At 41.0% G+C, this 9741-nt stretch overlaps 1 protein-coding gene across 1 annotated transcript in view; it reads right to left on the bottom strand.

Moving 5' to 3' along the window:
• Positions 1-601: 601 nt before the first annotated feature.
• The window catches only part of LOC129157228 (zinc finger protein 234-like), a 159285-nt gene continuing 150145 nt past the window's right edge, over positions 602-9741 (bottom strand). The window contains exon 9 of the transcript XR_011515839.1: positions 602-4528. The gene's annotated coding sequence lies outside the window, so the exon portion shown is untranslated. The remainder of the gene's footprint in view (positions 4529-9741) is intronic.

Genomic DNA, 9741 nt, shown 5'->3' with positions numbered 1-9741 from the left:
TAACAAAGCTGATAGCAACAGTGTTAGTTCTAGTATGTAGATTAACCCTACACACGTGTGAACCATGTGTACAAACACATTCAGTGCAAACACACACCTGCACACATGCAGTTAAATGTCTTAAATTTAATTGTGTGCATTAATCTTATAGTACAAGCAGTAGAGTTGTTATCTGTAATATGTTTTAATGGTGGGCTGGTTTGATTAATATGTGTGATAGGCTGGGCGATCAACTGGTTGAGACACCAACCAGTCCTGCTACATCTACATACAAACAGTCCAAAGAACTGGGTGTGAGCGTAGCCTCTGTGTGGCCCTCCACATACGGCCCCTTGAACACCCAGACGGTCTGTTACACATACGTCTCTGGTTCTGATCAAGCGGCCAAGCAGTCAACAATATTTACATACAAACAGTCCCAAGTCAATATATACGTCTGTGGTACCAAGAACTGGGTGTGAGTGTAGCCTCATTGTCGTCCCCACAACATGATGAACACAGGCTTTAAAAACTCTGGACATCTCCTGTGTTTTAGATTCATCATATATTTCCCCCAGTTTCAGCTGAGTGTCTCATTTAGTAACAAAACATGATTGTGAACTCTCTCTCAAGTCAAGTTTATTATATAGCCCATTTCATACACAAAACGGTAGCCCAATGTGCTTCACATAGTTAAAACAATCACAAGTGAAATGAAATAGTTAAAATGTCACATCATGTTGTGTAAAATAAAATCAAAGAATATTGACACAGAACATAGCACACAAAAATAAAAGCATATTAAGTAAAATTATTGGTAGTGCTTTCTTTTACAGTCCTCTAACTACTTAGTACTTCCATGGTAATTACTTAGTAAGTTAGTGAATTGTTTCTGAGTTCTTAAATTGTTATTACCATGTAACTCAGGTTCAATTCTAGTTTTTATCTTTATTAATCATTCCCAGTATATACTGCTTTACACAGTAACTACACCAGGGTTTCCCTTACATAGGCGTAGCCGTGGCGACCCGCCACGGCTGAAATCCCACCGCCACACCTACAAGATCCCAAGTTTTGATTTTTTTTTTTTAGCTGTTTCCCGAGGAAGCAGCGGGAACTACTATGTTGTCGCTTGTGATCACAGCCGGCAGGCAGCAAGGAGGAGCAGGCAGGGCAGGGTGAAGTTACAGCATAAAGGTAGCAGTGGATATAATGCTTTTTGGTTTACATGTTTCAATAGCATTAAGATAAATGAGCGTTGACGATCTTGACAGGGTTTCCTCTCCCCACCAGGATAAGCATCACTTATTCATGTAAAATTTCTTTATTTTTTCCATGTCTGACTTTAACCGCATCTAATACTGTATTACAGCGTGAGCGCAACAGCGACAACTTAAGATCGATGTGTGAGCAGCCTGAGAGGTCGGGTGTTTCATCTGAACCCTTAAAACCTCCAGCAGGCTACGCTGCACTATTGGCGTGTTAGCGCGTGGCGCTAACAACTTGACATGTCTCGGAGGAAGCGTAAAAACATGTTGAACGCTTCTTCTGAAGCGGGAAAATAACACCTCTTCAAGCAGAGCACGACGTCGCCTCAGCTCGTTCACCCTCTGCCGAGCCGGACTGAGCTCGATAACATTGACCTAGCACAGCCACTGGGTCGTTGGAGCTGCCCCGTGACTGCCTGATGGAAAACCAGCGGGTTTCATCAGACTCGTAAAGTTTCTTGTTTTTGCTGGGGACCCCCTGTATTTTACCGCTCCCTCCTGCAGTCTTCCCCTATTAACATTTAAAATGATTCTGTAAATTCCGTGTATCAATAGAAAAAATCTCTGCCTCTGCCAGCTGCAGTAAATGTAGTCTCCAAATAATAAATAAGTGGTGCATTCATCTGTGTATCTCCTTTGATCCGCATTAGTGATGTTCTCAGCACCAGAACAGTGAAGCAAAGAAACAGATTCCTGAGTTTGTTATAATTTTATTTATTAGGTGCATCTAATCTGTTCTATTTTTCGCTGAAATGAGATCAAATCAGTGCTTCTATGGGTTGTCTCCACTCTTCACTAGACAATTTTACTTTATTTAGACGTGCGGAGAAAAAAACCTACAAGATGCGGAAAAAAGGATAAACCTCCAACCGTCATATTGTCAGCAATAAATGCAGCAAAACTTAACTTTCATGACCCAAAAAAAAAAAACTCATAAAAATTATTCAGTACATCAGGAGAGCAGGAACAAGTCTTATTTCTGATTTTACATTTTTTACTTCAATTCAAACTATTTAGACTTTTGTGTTTTTATCACATTTAGCTTGTATTTTATTTAACATATCATCAGTTTTACAGGTTAGCTGTTCCTGTGCGCTTAAAAAGTTATGTTACTAACCTTCTAAAAAAATTACCAAATCATTCACATGAAGTAGATTTGTTATTCATTATCTGAAAGTATCCGATTAGTTTAAAAAACTAAATATGTTTTGTTTAATTTGGTTTTCAGAATGTCACTAGTTTACTTATACTTTTAAAGTATATATACTGATGTAATGAAATACAGAGAAATCAACTTGTGAGTACAATGCATGTTAATATAGTAAGTATAGCATGTTTAACATAAGCACATTCACACATGGAAAGTATCAATGTAAATAAATCATATGGCAGTAACTCTGCTGTACTTCATTGTGTAAAAGTAGCTCACGGGCCAAAAAATGTTGGAGACCCCTGCAATAGATCATTCAGCCCTAGTGGATGCTTAGATGATTGTTTAAAGATTTCTTTCAGCTAAATCTTCGTCCACAGAGCTCACAAGCAAAAGGCTTCTGTCCTTTATGGACTCTTTTGTGACCGTTTAAACTGATCTTTTGGGTAAATCTTTTCCACCGAACTCACAGGCGAAAAGCCAGTGTGGACTCTCATGTGACTGTTTAAATGTGTCTTTCGGCTAAATCTTTTTACACAGAGCTCACAAGCAAAAGGCTTCTGTCCAGTGTGGACTCTCATGTGTCTGTTTAAATGTGTCTTTAAGCTAAATTTCTTTCCACAAAGCTCACAAGGAAAGGGCTTCTCTCCTGTGTGGACTTTCATGTGTGTGTTTAATCTTCCCTTTTCACTAAATCTATTACCACAGAGCTCACAGGCGAAAGGCTTCTCTCCAGTGTGGACTCTCATGTGTGTGTTTAAATGTGTCTTTTGGCTAAATCTCGTTCCACATAGCTCACAAGGAAAGGGCTTATCTCCTGTGTGGACTCTCATGTGACTGTTTAAATTAGTCTTTTGGCTAAATCGCGTTCCACAGAGCTCACACGGAAAGGGCTTATCTCCTGTGTGGACTCTCATGTGACTGTTTAAATGTGTCTTTAAGCTAAATTTCTTTCCACAAAGCTCACAAGGAAAGGGCTTATCTCCTGTGTGGACTTTCATGTGTGTGTTTAAACTTCCCTTTTCACTAAATCTATTTCCACAGAGCTCACAGGCGAAAGGCTTCTCTCCAGTGTGGACTCTCATGTGTGTGTTTAAAGTTCCCTTTTTACTAAATCTATTACCACAGAGCTCACAAGCGAAAGGCTTCTCTCCAGTGTGGACTCTCATGTGTGTATTTAAATGTGTCTTTTGGCTAAATCTCGTTCCACAGAGCTCACAAGGAAAGGGCTTATCTCCTGTGTGGACTCTCATGTGACTGTTTAAATTAGACTTTTGGCTAAATCGCGTTCCACAGAGCTCACAAGGAAAGGGCTTATCTCCTGCGTGGACTCTCATGTGACTGTTTAAATGTGTCTTTCGGCTAAATCTCTTTCCACAGAGCTCACAAGGAAAGGGCTTCTCTCCTGTGTGAACGCTCGTGTGTTTGTTTAAACTTCCCTTTTCACTAAATCTATTACCACAGAGCTCACAAGCAAAAGGCTTCTGTCCTGTGTGGACTCTCATGTGTTTGTTTAAACTTCCCTTTTGACTAAATCTTTGTCCACAGAGCTCACAAGGAAAGGGCTTCTCTCCAGTGTGGACTCTCATGTGTGTGTTTAATGTTGTCTTTTGGCTAAATCTCGTTCCACAGAGCTCACAAGGAAAGGGCTTATCTCCTGCGTGGACTTTCATGTGACTGTTTAAATGTGTCTTTTGGCTAAATCTCGTTCCACAGAGCTCACAAGGAAAGGGCTTATCTCCTGCGTGGACTTTCATGTGACTTGTTAAATGTGTCTTTCGGCTAAATCTCGTTCCACAGAGCTCACAAGGAAAAGGCTTCTCTCCTGTGTGGACGCTCATGTGTGTGGTTAAATTAGTCTTTTGGTGAAACCTTTGTCCACAGTGCTCACAGGCAAAATGTTTCTGCTTTGTCTGGACTCTCGTGTGTTTGTTTAAATGTGTTTTTTGGCTAAAGGATTGAAACCTGGCAGCATCAGTCTCCTTATTCAAATGGAGATGCTCTCCCTCCATACTAGACCAGAGTTTCTCCTGTTCCTCCTTTTTGTGGAGAAAATCTAGGTGCTGGTGGTTGACACAAGCACTCTGTTCTTCTGAAGCTTCTTATTTAACCAGAACCACCTGTTGAAAATCTGTAGGAAACACAGAAACATATTATGTGAATGATAGACAGCTGTAACTGTGTTTTCACACATATAACAGTTGTATTATTTCTTTAAACTGACAGTAGAATGAAATGCATTTACAACTGGAAACTGAACTTTGAGCCTCTATAAATCATATGAGCCTTAACCCTCAGGCTTCACTTTGATTTTCATACAAGAGTCATTAGAGGACAAAAACGTCCGCTTGTAAAAGTGGCTATAAAAAATGTATACATTCATGTTTTTTTTTACTTTCTTTTCATAGATCTGTTGAACAACTTCAGCCCTGCTCAAACATAAAAAAATTCAATCATTTTGAGGCTTTTAACCCCTGAAATGCCAGTTTGAATACTCAAAAGTCATTGATGTAAATTATAAAGAAAAAAAAAACAGCACCGAGTTATTTTCTAAAAAAACAGGTAACGCAACTGTTTCTGTGTTTTAAAAAGAACGACAGCATGGAATTAGCCTTGGATATGTCGAGTCTAGCAAAATATCACATTTTATGCTTTTTTAGTTTTTGTGTAGCAGCAGATTTAAAATTTACCACCCTCTTGTGCCTGTTATGGACAAAAACGTCCCATTGACTTCAATGCAGACCACAGTTTTTGATCCTGCATTATCTGCAGCAAATATTCATGCTTTCTGTGATGTAATGGTTTCATTTTGGACAAAAGTAGTCAAATTTATGATTTTTACTGTTCACCACCAAATTCAGTCATTTCTTCATATGTTGCCCAGGCGAGAAAGTTTACACATTTCTATAGATCTTCTGCTGTTTTTATTGAAGTCAGAAGCTCAGCATGTAAACAAAACACAGTTTCACTCTCCTACTGAACATCAAAGGGTAGAAAACAAAAACAATATGTTTATGCACCTGGCTGGAGCTCAGGCACATCCAAACTCTTTGTAGTTCAGTTTGTTATGAAAGGGCAGAAGTGTGAATGCATGCATGTGAAGTGACTCCTTGGAGCTCTTCGGTCATCTCCAAAATGACACGTTTTCCCTGGCCGACCTCTGCAGCCTCACCAGCAGCTTTCCCTGTGTTAACCTGACACTTGCAGGCATAGGAAGTGGCAACATCAGCAGTGACCCAGAGTTTCAATCCGTACTTTGCTGGTTTACTTGGCATATGTTGGCGAAACTTGCACCTGCCTCTGAAAGGGACAAGCTGCTCATCAGCACACACATCTAACCCAGTGTTGAAAAGCATTTGGAGGCGATGGGTCCACATGTCCCAAATCGAGCGGATAGGGGCCAGCTTGTCCTGCCTGAGACGGGAAGGCCTGTTCAGCTCATCATCAAACCGGAGGGTGGAGTTGATCATCTTGAATTTGGTGTGACTCATGGTGGCCAGGAAGATTGCACGTCCACAGTGGTCATCCCAAAGGCTGCAGGTGGATTCCCCTTTGGACTGGTACACACCAGCCAAAATCAGGAGCCCAATGTATGCTCTCACTGCGATGTCATCAATATCCCACCAGTTCTTCACCACACGTCTTCCATTTAGATTTGTCATGTTGACGATGATTTCAGTCATTTCTGGAGTAAAGAATAAATCAAAGGAGGATACCACATCGTAAATACGTGTGATGGTGTAACGTGTTGGCCCAGGATTCAAACATCTTGCAGCAGGAACATAGTGGGAAGTTTCTGCGTTAGTAGGAAACCAGACTTGCCCACTTTTAGAAATCCATCCTGGAGCAGGATCCGTTGTCCTCCCTTCTCTTTCACTGGACAGGTCAGGAGAAGAAGTCAAGGAAACAGAATGGTCTGACTCCACCTCAAAGTCCACTGAAGATGTTTCACTCTCCTCATTTTCTCCAGGAGTATCAGGCTGCAGGAGCTGATCCAGAACTTGTTCCACAGAGAGATGACTCTTCATTTAGCTCCGTGGCTTTCACAGAAGTGAAATGACCAGATAACCAGACTACAAGGAGTTTGAATGTGGCAGGTGCATAAACATACTAATTGTATATTGACTAACACTTTGATGGATTAGCTTTATTAAAATAGAGTTCTTTGATTAATCAAAAGGAAAGAATTCATTCTTCTTTCTTCTGTCTTCATGCTGGAATGTAAACAGTTTAGAAACGACTGTATGACCTTCAGGCTGTTTCAGACACACTGACACTGTGTCAAAAGGAAACAGCTGTTAGGGTAGAAATGGCTCCTTCATCACGTTACACAGCTTAGCAACGTTCCTGAGATGGAAGAAGGAAGAGCCAACAAGAGAACTGGCATGAGAATCCAGGGTGAAAGCTGGGTCAAAGGTCACGCCAAGATTCCTGACAGAGGGTTTGGTGTGAGAAGCAAGCTGACCAAGAGAGTCTCTGACTTTGGGAACCAGCTTCTCTGGGGCACAGATGAAGATCTCAGTCTTATCTTCATTCAGCTGTAGAAAGCTCCCACCATCCAGGTTTTAATGGAGTCTAAGCAGGAGAGTAGCAGCTGCAGCGTAGACATTTCATGGGGCTTAAAGGAGATGTACAGTTGGATGTCATCCGTGTGAAGACGCTAGGAGACTCCTTTAAATGAGCTCAGAAGGTGCTGTAAAGGAAGCAGATAGAGCAGGGCCGTGCAGAGACCTTTGAAGGGGCGGGTGCTCAAAGTTAAAAAAGGGGCACATATACAGGGTTTTCCTGTATTCAAATTTGCGTGGCGGCCGCCTCCAGCTATTTTTGTGCCGCCCCAGCCTGATTTCACTCTGCCCCCAGCTATATGGATGTTACTGTAACTGCAGTTGCAGCGTTGCACCACTACAGGGCGCTGTACCAGCAGCGGTGCACCGAAAAGCGCTAAAACCGCTGCAGAAAAAGATCAAAATGTGCTTTTCTCGCTAGTTGGTACATACCTATGGTTGGTGCTATTAACGTCCTGATTTTCCCCCAGCTCTTCCATATCGGAGCAGGGCTGTAACTGTCTGTGCGTGTCTGTCTATTTTTAAACGTAGCACGGGTGCAACATCTTTGAATTACTATTTTCCCCAGAACTTTGTTGAACAAAAGTAAGTTACGTGTAAGAAAATGCTTTTTACTGGCGCACAGTGTGGTCATCTGGATGCAGTGGAGGAAAATAAAGGAACCAGCAAAGGCACAAAGGCAGAACCGGTCCAAACTTTGGGATCAAAAGTGCAGCTACACGCAGATTAGCTAATGCTAAAGCTAACAGTTAGCAGTCTCGCGATCAAGTTGCACACAGAAAAATATATGATGATGATGATCGTAAAACTATGAAAGACTAAACTCTACAAGCGGATGAAAAGTCCCCACCATCCTGTTTATTCTGCATCCTGCAGCACTACGGATCAGAACCGCTGCAGATACGGGTCACATTACAGCTACGAGACTACGGCAAGCCGTTGTAGTATATAATTCACAAACGCTTCTATCTTTGAACATAATTTGAACTGGATTATTGCTAACCCGTACTTAATAGACATGCCACCATTACATTGTTAGCAGCAGAAATTAAATGTTATTACCATTTCCAACACAAGTGCATGTTAATGAAATGCATTATATTTGACCGCATATATTTATGTGTTATTATGACTAAGATGAGTGTTATTAATACAAACCAAAGATGTTACTGAAATGTAGGTCAAATATATAAAATATTTTAACTATAAATATCAGATGGGAAAAAGGAACTAAACACCAATCTGATGCATATTATTGAGCCTTTCATAATAAGAGTCTGTTATTTCAGCCTGATCATTTTGTTGTTTTATTTCATATTTTTTAGCAGCAAACCAGTTTTGTTTCACTTGAAACGTTGTCAAATGGAATATTCTATTAATCGCCAGAAGCTTAGATTAGAACACTTAACGAAAACATATTTAGCCTTTAAAAAAGTGAGGCAGTTGAATGCACAGAGTACGCATGTGCTGGCGCACGGTCAGGATAGTACCACCTCTGCCTCAGTCTGAGCCAGGAAAAACCCTGATATAGAGCAAAGTTTTTAATAGAGCTGCACAATATATCGAAAAATTATCATCATCGCGATAACAGGACGTGCGATAGGCCCATCGCAAAGCACGTCAAAAACGGCGATAAATGTTTGGTTCAAACATTTCCATCCGTGTCATACATCACCTTTTTGCAAACCAGCTCTGTTTTTTACGCTGAAGTATTATTTGACCAATCAAATGTAGCCCTTCTGATATGCGGCCAATCAGATGGGTCCGTTCACGTAATACGCTCGCCCCCTACGTAGACCCTTACCCAAAAATTACACTATCTCCGCTCTGCTCCGCCCCCGCTTTCCGCTGCCGCTCGCTGGCTCAGATTAACGAACGCACTTTGTGCTGAGGTTTCTGGAATCAGCTCTACTTTCAAACATGAACGTGAGTCCGCTCGGTGTCGTTAAGCAGCTGATAATAACCGGGTTGACTCCGACACGTGCCGGTGAACCAACCCACCCACCCCCCAGGCTCCGGTTAGCTTCCAGCTAAAAGGCTACAGCACTCTCCTCCCAGTCCCACCCTGCTAAAGAGGGCCTGGAAAAGTTCCCCCACACATCAAAGTGATTTTTCATTTATGAGCTTTTATAATCTTGTTAATCAGGATAGTTGATTTGCTGTCAGTCAGAAGCTCTGCTAGCCGGTTATCTTAGAGGAGCTAGTTCAATTTGTTAGCTTGTTATCAGAATCATAGTTTCATCATCTGAGCTGCTTTTTAGGATCTAGGTAAACTTGTTCAATTTGGGGTTAAAACAAACGTTTTCACATATTTTCCATGTAGTTTTTTTTGCCAGGTCCTCTTCTGAAAGGTAGACAATTGTTTTTCTCTTTCCCTCAGAAAATCTTAATATTCTCCTAGTTTGGCCCAGCACAGTTCACTTCCCAATAGCAGCAACAGCCTTATATCATAACCACATAAGTGGAGAAAATATTCAGTAGCAATGAGAGAATTTGCTGTTGCATTTAAGTGATGTTAACTATTATTTAACATTTAAACTTATTTTCTGATTTTTTATTTATTTTATTTATTTATTTTTATTTATTCAAAAACCCTGGTAAGGGATGTTTTTCTGTATTTGGAGCATCAGAAAAAGTTTTATGGTGGAGGTGATGTTTTAAAGTCACTGAGAAACTGCATGCATGCAGTTTGTTGTTTTGCTGCTAATACAGTAGCAGGTGCAGCTGCTAATACAGTAGCAGGTGCAGCTGCTAATACAGTAGCGGGTACAGCTGCTAA

This window comes from Nothobranchius furzeri, chromosome 12, assembly GCF_043380555.1.
Source record: "Nothobranchius furzeri strain GRZ-AD chromosome 12, NfurGRZ-RIMD1, whole genome shotgun sequence".
Lineage (NCBI taxonomy): Eukaryota > Metazoa > Chordata > Actinopteri > Cyprinodontiformes > Nothobranchiidae > Nothobranchius > Nothobranchius furzeri.
The sequence above is the reverse complement of the archived record's forward strand: the minus strand, read 5'-3'. Positions and strand labels throughout refer to the sequence as shown.